This window comes from Anabrus simplex, chromosome 3 (genome assembly GCF_040414725.1).
Source record: "Anabrus simplex isolate iqAnaSimp1 chromosome 3, ASM4041472v1, whole genome shotgun sequence".
NCBI lineage: Eukaryota > Metazoa > Arthropoda > Insecta > Orthoptera > Tettigoniidae > Anabrus > Anabrus simplex.
This window is the reverse complement of record NC_090267.1, coordinates 409,785,339-409,797,406: the sequence shown is the minus strand read 5'-3', so window position 1 is coordinate 409,797,406 and position 12,068 is coordinate 409,785,339. Positions and strand designations below refer to the sequence as shown.

Sequence of the window (12,068 nt, the reverse complement as noted above, 5' to 3'; positions counted from 1 at the left end):
TTGGTCAATGTATTTCTAAAATATGGATCTCTCATTGATGAAATTGTTAGGACCAAGGTAATTTTTAACACGATGATGACAAGATTTTTTATGGACGTATAAAACAGTTCATTAGAAGCCAAACTATTGATATAAACAAAGAGAACTAGTATTCATCCTAAGAAGATTAAAAATAGAATATAAGAAAATCAAAAAGAGGATGATATTACTCCAATAGTTATGGAAATAATTCATGTTTGTACAATGATAATAGGGTCATAGCAAGAGGGTGTCATGCCTCCCCCTGACAGCGGCTTGTCGTGACGTACTCGCTTCCTTGCTGTCTGTCCCCCTTTCAAAAAAGCTCCGTACAGGCCATGAAGGCCCTTGGAGGGGTGGAATGTAAAGGCTTCCACTATCCGTAACCTCGGCACTTCATGGGATAGAGTGGTTAGCTCTACGCCCGGCCGCCTTTGCCTCCAGGAATTAAGCTGGTACTCATTTTTGGTGTAGGCACCTCCGGAAGTGGAAATCTCGTTTTTTTTAATTTTACGATTTCCTGGCGGGGATTCGAACCCACTTCCTCCCGGGCGAACCGAGCACGCCTTTACCGCCTCGGCCAAGCAGCCCCTTGTGGCCCTTTGCAGTTTCACATTGTTTTGTATTATTGCTAATCTTGATTTCATATCTTCCTTCCGACATAAAATAAAGCCAAGTAACGGGTTCCGATATTGTGGGTCTTCACATCTAGTTTTCTTTTGACTGTGATTAGTGGCGTATACTGAGGGCTACCAAGGCTATCAGTGAAGGCCAAACCTCAATTGAGAATGATGGAAATCTAAAACACATTATAAGGTAAGCATCTGACACAATCTTCTATTTACAACACTTAAAAGCAGTGAGAAAAAAAGTCGCACGTATTTCTGAGAGCAAGACATCGGAGACTGATATTGGAGCCCAGACTCTCGCCCCTCTCCCCTCGACTCGCCCCGTGCGGTTTGCTGCTGTATATCGGATAGAAACGCAGCCAGACGGCCAAGGACGTATCAATCCACCCCCGCCCCCTGACAGAGACATGGGAGCGGAACACCAGCCCGCGCCCTAATAACAGCACTAATATCTATCTGTTTAATGAGTTCACCCCTATTTAGGTAGAACGCTGGACATGAGAGCAGGCAAACAGCCGGCACTCCAATGAGAACCTGTATATACTTATGTTATTAATAACCTTAATTTTAGATCTGCAGTGACAAGTGTGTTCCAACAACACCGCATAGAGGGTCATTGACAGGCGGAAGAAGATAGCCCCTTGCATGCAAGGCTTGGCTCTAATTCCCCCTCTCCAAAAGGAGACTTGGCACCAGGGAGTGCTGGCTGCTGGACAATGCGACGAACCTGTGGCCCAAAGCCCAGACGCTAGCAGACCCGAGCCGACCCGGCAGTGACAAGAAGGACTGATCCCCATAATAACAGAAAAAGGCAAGGAAATGGTTATGAATGCATGACACTTATTCCTAACTAACACAACCTCTGGTCTTTTTCCAGCCCACATCCTTACATGTGCTATCAAAAGACGTCAGGTTTTACATCTAGGCTCTTTCTTCTTTCTGCCTATGTGGTTTCTCCCTGACCCTTCAATACCATACATCAACACCACCTTACCTAACACAAACTCTTGCCGTGGTAGCGAGTCTGACTCGGAAACCGGCAGATACTCCTTGTATCACTTCCCACTCCTCCCTGCTATCTCGTTCTTCTTAGAAATAATAGCATGTCGGAGGCCATGTAGATTGAGTCGATGGTCACGCGGGGGGAGCGGGCTTCGGGGGGGCCCCGAAAAAAAAAAAAAAAAAAAAAAAAGCAAGAAGATCGCCACTGCTAACATCAACCATGCGTTACTCATCGTATATACTTCCTCATCTCATACTCCTTCCCGTTTACTTCTACATCCTTGCAGGAAGACACTGCAGGGCTACTATTATAGGAGTAATATAGGTAGATATGCTAAAATATAATGCGATCTTTCAGCTTTAGTGTTCTCGTTTGTTGGTTGGATTAGAACCCGTGATCACGGGTCGGACACAGCCGCTGATCTCCCGAGGAAGCTAATTAACCAGTAAACAATGGGTACGACCGCTGTAAAATTCAACATTTTTATTTCATAATAATAATAATAATAATAATAATAATAATAATAATAATAATAATAATAATAATAATAATAATAATAATAATGGTGCATGGCATCTGTATAGGCTTGGTGGTGTCCTAATGAAGATAAAATGAATGGCGGAGACGTCATAAAGACCCAATCCCCAAGCAAGGGGAATTAACAGTATGAGGGGGTTGATTCTGGAAATTGAACCGGGGCCATCGGACCAAAGGCAAGCATTCTATCCATTTAGCAACAAAGCCGGAATTTAATTTGCTAAATCTTAGGTTACCATCTCCACTGATCAGGGGTTGAGCATTGGCAGCAGTAGAGGCCAGGGCAGTAGCTTGTGAAGCAGCCTTGACAACACAGCAAGCTACTCCGTTGGCTACTGGGTGCAGCTCAAAACGCTGTAGGCTTGACGTTCAGTAAACCAACCATCAAAAAGGGGTAACCTAAGTTAAGTGGTAGCCCACGTCTTGATCCCAGCATACGCCACTGACTGTGATATTAGGGCATCCGATGTAAAGGGAGTCTTTCTTCCTCCTTTCATTACGTTTCTTCATCACGACTTTTTTCACATTTCTATAGTCATCTTTACAATTTCCCTTGCTGTTGCTATCGGTTGACGGGGGTCGCTTAAGTGCGGCCAGTATCCAGTAATCGGGAGATAGTGGGTTCGAGCCCCACTATCCTCAGCCCTGAAGATGGTTTTCCGTGGTTTCCCATTTTCACACCAGGCAAATGCCGGGGCTGTACCTTAATGAAGGCCACGGCCGCTTCCTTCCACTTCCTAGGCCTTTCCTATCCCATCGTCGCCATAAGACATATCTGTGTCGGCGCGACGTAAAGCAAATAGCACCGGTTGACGGGATAATCACATAGCATGTGCAGAGTTATCTAACTATTCCCATCTATCGGAGATGAATGGCAACAGAAGAGACAAATCACATCACAATAATGGTCAATGTAATATTATTGTTGATCAGTTTTATGACATTTCGATGTTGTAGGCCTTCACATTTAGTTTTCTTCAGACTCTGTGATATTGGGGCATCTAATGTAAAGGGAGTCCATCCTTCTCTCGTGACTCCCACTCATCTTCTTCTTCAAGCGATCGCTCCTTTACGATTTTTTCTGATTTGTTTACAATCATCTTCACAGTTTTCCATACCGATATGGACCGATGACTACCCGCTTTTACACCTTAAGACAATCATGACGAAACTATCGCCAGTTTACACGATTGAACAACATTTCATATTACCATTGCTCGGCGTTGATATGGACTAAGCCACAACAGTTTAAATTCTGTTATAATCGGTACGGTAAAAAAAAAAAAATGATCGGAAATTTAATTCTATATAACTTAAGTTATGTAGTATTTATCGATCGGACCATTAATAACATAAAAATTTGATAATTAAATTTTGGGCCTTCCCTAAACGGATTACATAAATCTATATATAAAATAAGAGTTTTGTCTGTAAATTGTTCAGAATTTAAAAAGGATGGTATTTCTGTATCGGTCGTGTCCATAGTTGCAAGGAAATGCAATTTTTAATTTTCCGTAATGTCTGTCTGTCTGTCTGTCTGTCTGGCTGGCTGGCTGGCTGGCTGGCTGGCTGGCTGGCTGGCTGGCTGGCTGTCTGTCTATATGTACACGCATCACGAGAAAACGGCTGAAGAAAATTTAATGAAAATCGGTATGCAGTGTCCGGGAATAAGTCGTTATAATCTAGGGTACAATTAATCTTAGTCACGCTGAGAGAAATGGTAGTTTAGGGGAAGGCCTAAAATTTAATTCTCGAATTTGTATGGTATTAGTGGCCTTATTTTAATGAAAATCGGCATGCAAAGTCATAAAATAAGTCGCTACAATCCAGTCATAAATAATCTTATTCACGCTGAAAGAAATGGTAGTTTAGGGGATGGCCTAAAATTAAATTCTCAATTTTTTATGTTATTAGTGATCTTATCTTAACGAAAATCGGTATGCAAAATCGGGAAATAAATCGCTACAGTGTAGGCCATAAATAATTTTATTCACGCTGAGTGGAATAGTTTTTTTTTTTTTTTTTGCGTCGCACCGACACAGATATGTCTTATGGCGACGATGGGATAGGAAAGGCCTAGGAAGTGGAAGGAAGCGGCCGTGGCCTTAATTAAGGTACAGCCCCAGCATTTGCCTGGTGTGAAAATGGGAAACCACGGAAAACCATCTTCAGGGCTGCCGACAGTGGGGCTCGAACCCACGATCTCCCGATTACTGGATACTGGCCGCACTTAAGCGACTGCAGCTATCGAGCTCGGTGAATAGTATTTTAGGGAAAGGCCTAAAATGTAATTCTCAAATATTTGTGTTATTAGTGCTCCTATCGACAAATACTACATTACTTAAGTTATATAGTGTTACATTTCCGATCATTTATGTTTTATACACTTTTACCGTACCGGCTATGATAACAGAGATATTCATGAATTTGGATTTTTGTTAGTAAGTCCATATCAGCGCCAAGTCACGAGAAAATGGCTAAACAGAATTTAATAAAAATCTTCTGTTGCCAGTCATGTCCGATAGATGGGATTGCTGCTGTATAAGTTACCGAGTATTTTTTTAAAATTTGCTTTACGTCGCATCGACACAGATAGGTATTATGGCGACGATGAGATAGGAAAGGGCTAGGAGTGGAAACGAAGCGGCCATGGCCTTAATTACGGTACAGCCCCAGCATTTGCTTGGTATAAAATGGGAGACCACGGAGAACCATCTTCAGGGCTGTCAACAGTAGTTTTCGAACCCACTACCTCCCGGATGCAAACTCACAGCTGCGCGCCGCTAACCGCACGGCCAACTCGCCCGGTCGTACCGAGTGTAACAGCTTGCCTGAATAATGGCGGGAAGTAGCTGGGGAGTTAGATAACTTTCTTCTTAAGCATGCCATTCCTCTGGTTCATAAATTTTCTGATACTACTGGTGCGCAACAAACTGGTTCATCATTCAATCCCTACCCTAAGGCACTGGTTGGAATGAGCAGTGTGTATACTTAACGGAACAATGGCAGAGGAGTGTTCACGGTTGTCTGCGGCTGAAGGGAAGACGAGCCGAACTTTTAGGGTCGAATCCACATTCAAAGGTGGAGGTTTTTTCTCGATCGTTATGGTCATACCAGCACTGGAACTTTGGACTGTTAGATCGGCATCGTAGTACTGTTCGTGTAAGAAAATGTGCGGTTTTTTATTTGAGCGAGTATTTTATATGATAACATTGCTTTTAATCCCTACATTCCTACTGACGTTTTTGTAATGGCCTAAGTTAACTGTAGTTAGGAAAACTACAAAGACAGTCTTTCTGAGAATCCCGTAGCGAAGCGCCGGTACATCAGCTAGTAAATAGGTGTAAGTTAAATAGAAACGAAGTAAGAAAATCACTTTATGTATATAGACATAATTATAATTTTATTTATGTAGATATCCAACGAACCCCATAGCACTACAGCCCTGAAGAGCCTTGGCCTACCAAGCGACCGCTGCTCAGCCCGAAAGCCTGCAGATTGCGAGGTGTCGTGTGGTCAGCACGACGAATCCTCTCGGCCGTTATTCTTCGCTTTCTAGAGCGAGGCCGCTATCTCACCGTCAGATAGCTCTTCAATTCACGTAGGCCGAGTGGACTTCGAATCAGCCCTCAGATCCAGGTAAAAATCCCTGACCTGGCCGGGAATCGAACCCGGGGCTTCCGGGTAAGGGGCAGGCACACTACCCCTACACCACGGTATTTATGTAGATAAGGGAGCGTGATTAGCTCGGTGGCTTAGCTGCTGGCTTCCCACCCGGGAGGCTGAGTTTCGAGTCCTGAGTCGAAATTTTCATCTCAGGAATCACGTGGCGTCAGGAAGAGCATCCGGTTTTAAACCCCCGGAAAAACCAAGAATGAGCCCGGGTGGCTCCAGCGACCTCAGAAATACTGGGACAAACTGAAGAATGTTTTTACTTAGGCTATGTAGATAATAAAACTGTACATTTGTTTTAAATTTATATAGGCTTATTCTACGAGGGTCGAGTCATAAGTCATGGCAACTACTTTTTCCTCGCGAACAGGAGACAGCACGGAAAATCTAAGATACGCATTTGGAAATATAGAGCATGTACTTATGCATAGTGCCTGAAGACAAATTCTGACTTCAGGAGATTCTCGTAGGAAAGTGACAGAACATAGGCCATTGGTAAACATTGTTTTATTATGGTATAGACAGCAAATACACAAGGCTACGTACAAAGGACAGGTCTCCACTGGTCGCAGACCTTCGAAATAATCACCCAAGATTTCCACTGTGCGTTGCCAGCGGTGGGGCAGGCGCTGAATACCATTCGCTGCATGTGTATCGCTAACGTGTGACACCTCTCTCCGAAATGCTGTTACGATGTCCTCTTTGTTAGCAAATCGTTGTCAATGTAATGGCTTCTTGACTTTTGGGATTAGATCATAGTCACACACCTAACGCTTCTCGCAGCTCTGCATGGCATTGGCGTGCATTTCTGCCGCGGAGAACTGCTATTTTAATATACGATCGTTGCTCCTGCTTGTTGACTTCTATTTTGTGACGCTCTCACTCACACACTGAACTTGGGGGCATGCTTAGACTCACAATGTTGTTTACATGCACAATCTAGTGGCATCATTCGCAAGTACATACTGTACGTTTCGCGAGAAAAAAAATAGTTGCCATGACTTATGAGTCGACCTCCGTATTTATAGTGATGTTTAAGGTTCGGATGTTATGGAAAAGTTATATTTCTTTCCTGAGGTCATTTAGCCCGAAATCGGAAAAATAACTGTCTTCGTTTAAAGCAATTTTATATTGCATATAAATTCTTTTTTTTTTTTCGAAACATATAGCCTAGGTAACGAGTTTAGAAGATACGGTTCCGAGAAAGAGATCCTGTACGAACTACGCTGACAGATACCAAAAAGCATGCTAATGCATCGTTTTCTTGGTTCTTTTTTAGGAAAACAGAATGAGAACTGTGCCTCAGGGCTATGATACTGAATGAACGTACCTACTGTAGCTCTGTCAGTTTGCATGATTAAATGTGTCTGCTGTATTGTCGCTAATAACTTTGTGGAATGTTTTAATGTTAGTAATACTCTAATACTTGCTACCTATCCCTAAAACTCTTAAGTCATATTTTATTTTTTTATGCCATATTTAGCTAGTTTTTAGGGCATATTTCCTTGCAAATTTTGTACTTCTTTAGGTCATAAACTTCCGAACCCTAATGATGAACAAACAGTAATGAAAATAAAATTCTCTGTACAAAATTAACTTAAGATATATTCTTTAATAATGGACAGGTTGGAAAGAAATCTTATTTATAAGTTTATAACTTATTTGAACACACGCTTCCGTCGTTGATGTTTTTTCTATAACTTGCAATTAAATTGTATTTACTGGAATATTTTTCAGCATCTACAATTATGTTTTTGGATCCCAGATCCTTGCAGAACTGCTTGGGCAAACTCTGGGTTTATCATCTTAACAGCCAACAGCATTTGGAGGCAGTCCAAGGGGCACAAAAATCTCAGTTTAAATTTCCAGAATAAGTATAAAAAACATGAATAAAATTTTGTTTGAACAAAGTTTGATCGGCTCTGTGTCTGAATCACAACGGGAAGTTTTGGGGTACAATACGTACCGCGTGAAGTTTATGTAAAGTAAAGATGGACGAAATTTACATATCTTCAAGAAGTACAGTATTTCGCGTAATATTACTATTGTGAAAAATCACCACCCCTACCTTACAGGCTTTTATATGTGCACATACAATCAGTCGTCTTTCTGTATGTACGTTTTGAATATTAACCTGCTATATGGTTTTCATACCGGACTGGACAGATAATAGCCTTTGCCAGGTTCAGTTTAATTTTTTTCTATTTATCTATCGGTTTGCTGCTGCATCATAGGTTAATGGATTGGTGGATTTTCAGTAAATTTGGTATTTAAGTTTAGGATAAGTGCGAGTAGGATCTTGGCTATAATTCGTTCAAACAGTTCAGCAGGAGGTGTTCTTCAGAGGCAGTAGCATAGCCACGATCGACCGATAGCGGGGCAGGGGGTTGGTTATAATACAAGATCATGATAAAACATAATAAAGGTGCTTGTAAGTGTATGGTGCGCGCATGTAGCAGTGTCATCATAAGGACACTGTACAAGCAAATTGTGTTGATATTCAGATTGCAGTGCCGGTACACTACAAAATCTTACATTAAAATACAGAACAAGAACAATATGATCAAGGTGAATAGTTTACGGTGAATGGTATGTTAAGATTACAATCCAAAGTCCAACCTTTGAGGCTTGATAGAAAATAGGTTCAAGAGATCAGTTGGTTTTACAATTCTGTCTCTGTGACTGTTCAAAAAAGCCATTCCATTGAGTCGATGTTCACTTTTTTATTGTCAGTTTCTGTTTCTTTTCTTTTGTAAAAATTCCACGGGGGCTTAACCCCTCTCCCTCTGGGCTACGCTTCTGTAGGGGGCTTTGAACTTAAAACGTGATGTATCTCTTTTACTGTTGGTTTTACTGTAACGTATTATTGCTCATGACAACATTTATTTAGAATAACATTTACAAACATTTTTATTCATTACTTTTTACCGATGGAGTAAGTAAAATATCAATGGCATTCGTGTGAAAGTCCAAGAGCCGGTAGCTAACTCTTTGGAGGTTGTTATCTGAAATATACAATATTCTGGATGATCATCAGCAGGACGCGGGTTTTTATGTATACATATTGCATTTATTTATTTGTAGGCAAGTGAAAATGGAAAATGTCGGCGAATTGTGGTTCTGATATGGTTATACTTAGGTTTCATTTTACATATTAGTACATATTCTGAGTAATCTTACATATTTTTACATATTACGCGAAGAATGTAACCTTTTTGTACATATAAACAATATTAACTTTATTTAGTAATAACGTTTATTTCTTTTAATTTTCAGGCCATGAGTACAACAGGAAATTAGCTGCAACATTTAATTGTGTAAAATACTCCACGATTTACAGTGCAGTCCGCCTGGTGGCCATGAGCGTTAAGGCGTTAAATCTGTATGATTTTACACCGTGGTCATCCGGTTCGAGTCCCATTGGCCAAAAAAAGTTTCACAATTAGAATGTTGGTTGGCAGGAGAGGTGGTGGTATATAATTATTTCCAATCACTGGATTGCGTGCCAAGAGCCTGGATTCAGTACCATATCCCTCCGCAGTGCTCATATGGAGTGAGGGCTTATGAAGTTGTTGATGGTGATTCGTCCGTTGGATGGGGACGTTAAGTCTTGAGCACACTCCTTGTTGCTATTCGACAGGAGTAGGCTATGTGCCGGTATCGGGTTTCATCTACTATCATATATCGCGCCATTCATTTCATCTCATTAACTCCTCTGATGTGACTGATGTCAAGAAGAGCATCCGGCCGTAAAACCTCGCTACGAAGATTCAGCTCTAAACTCGGTATCAAAAGTCAATAACTATTCGACTTGCGTGCTGGGTTGTCATTCCAGGTTCTCGTGCGACAAACATGATACTTGTCTGGAGGATTGAAATGCAGTGTATCGTTTCGTTCCTTACCCTGAAGGGGTAAGGCGGGCCACTTAAAAGGTGACGCCCTCTTTCTCGTCAGAAGATGTGTGTTGATGATGTGAGGTAAGGTGAAGGGTGGGAGGCCTATGAATAGGAACGTCCTGGCATTTGCCTAGAAGTGAGAATGATTTCGTTCGTGTACTGTGCTCCTCGTAGTATTTCGAGCGCCACACGGGTATGTATAGAAAATTCCGCTTCACAGCTTCGAATCTATAAATAATATCTAAGTGGTCAATACAATATACACTTGACAAGGTGAACGATGAAAATATTCTCCCAGATTAGTTTCAGTGACCGGTGACATCATGGCGAGTGGGAAGGATTCCGCCATTTTGTGTTGGAATCAAGCTTGTTTCGACTCCGCGACTCGGTGGTGCTGGAGTGTTGCAATTGGTATCATTACATTTGTCTCGTCTCGTAGAATTCTTATCATGTTAGCTACAATTGATCACCGTAACTTCGTGACCAGGTCACTTGAAAAGTTGAAAGTTGTGCTAAATTTGCAAAATGTCTAAATATATTCGACCTAAATGAATAAGAAACTATCGTAAACGCGTTCGGGAGGATAGAGAGAAATCTTCAGAATCGAGGAAGCCCAGGAAGTCTGCAGAAGAATACCGGTATGCCACGGAGTACCCGCAGCTGAAGAAAGTAGTGTCCGCACAGCGGGACTTCTAATGCACCCGTGGACTGGAATTCGGTAATAAAAACTTAGTAATCATAATTTTAAAATAGTATTCAGTGAATATTTTTGTTACATCTAATTTGATTTAGGACTACTTCATTTTGTTAGAAAGTTGCATTCTACGCCTTAAACCTTGCGGCTATGCCTGGGAAACAGCCCATATATTTTTTTCCTAGTGGTTTAACGTCGCACCAACTCGACAGGTATTTGGCGACGATGGGAGAAAGAGAGCAGAGGGTCTGGGAAGAATGTTGCGCACAGTCCCCCCCCCCCCCCCTGCCTGACGGAATAAATTAATATGAGATGTGTTATTGGCAGCATTGAAAAGGAAAGCGGTGGAGAACATGTGGTACATTGTATTAAACTTACTTCTCATAATTTTTATTTACATTGTCCAAGGCCTTTAAAAGTACAGCAACTACTACTACTACTACTACTACTACTACAAAGAATTGCCTGCGTGATTCGGATCATGTAAGCAGTGAGCTTGCGTTTGGGAGATAATGGGTTCGAACCCTACTGTCGGCAGCCCTGAAGATTGTTTCTTGTGGTTTCCCATGCCCACACGAGGCATATGCTTAAGCGGTATCTCAGTTCGTCGCCATAAGACCCTTTCTGAGTTGGAACGCCGTTAAATCAACAGTAAAACAACAACAACAACCTGCATATTCCCCCCCCCCCTACTGGATCTCAACCTCAACCCTCCTCCTACTCCAAACCTGGGACGCACATCACAAACCATCCCCACTATAGAACTTCTCAGAAATCTCCTCTTCTTACTCACCAGCAACACATAACCCAAGCACCCCTCCCCCCCACCCCGCCCAACCAAAGACCTTCCCCACCCAGAAACACTGCGTGCCCCAACACCCCACGTCACATCCTCATCGCTAGCACCTTCCCAAGCGCAAACAAGTCTCCTTACAGAAGTCGCAAACTATCGCCACCACCACATTTCAATCGCTCCACTTTCGCCATTTCTTAGCCTTCCGAAATACTGGAAATACTGAGGTCGGCGATCTCAATCAAATCCACAGCTGCCGCTCCAGTCGCTCTGCGAGGCTCAGGATCAGGCTCAACAACATCAAGTTCCACACGAACAAACATATTCAACCATTTTTAGTGCAAAATGACTTTTTATTAGGAATCCACCTAATCAGCACTATATAACACTGTACACAAAATCTTATCCTCTCTCATAAGAAGTAGTACCAGTTTCAGTCACTGTGTGACGATCTTTAGCTACATATATAGGCTAAAGTTAGTTTTTACAATAACACATATAAACAATAATGGGATATACACATCTAAAAAAAATGTGTTCTTTACAATGTAGACTGACTGGACACAGGGAGCCGGTTAAAAGGCGAGAGGGAGAGCCGTTTTCCTTCTCTGTCTACATTGCCTGGAACTTCTGGATCAAACACCTTGATTTCCCAATTTCACTCGGTTTCCATCTGACGTAAGGATACTCTCCCTCTCATAAGGCCCCACCGGCATTTTTCTTCAATATAACAACCAAGTGTCTTTGGTGTCAACAATAGTTTTTTCCAACGTAAATTTGGCTGACCAAGTGTAATACATCATTTGACAATTCACCAACGACGTAA

General features: G+C 41.9%; 1 protein-coding gene across 4 annotated transcripts in view; it reads left to right on the top strand.

The window, feature by feature from the left end:
* LOC136867383 (uncharacterized) overlaps positions 1 to 12,068 on the top strand; it is an 86,143-nt gene that overhangs the window by 69,869 nt on the left and 4,206 nt on the right. The gene's annotated exons all lie outside the window — the stretch shown is intronic.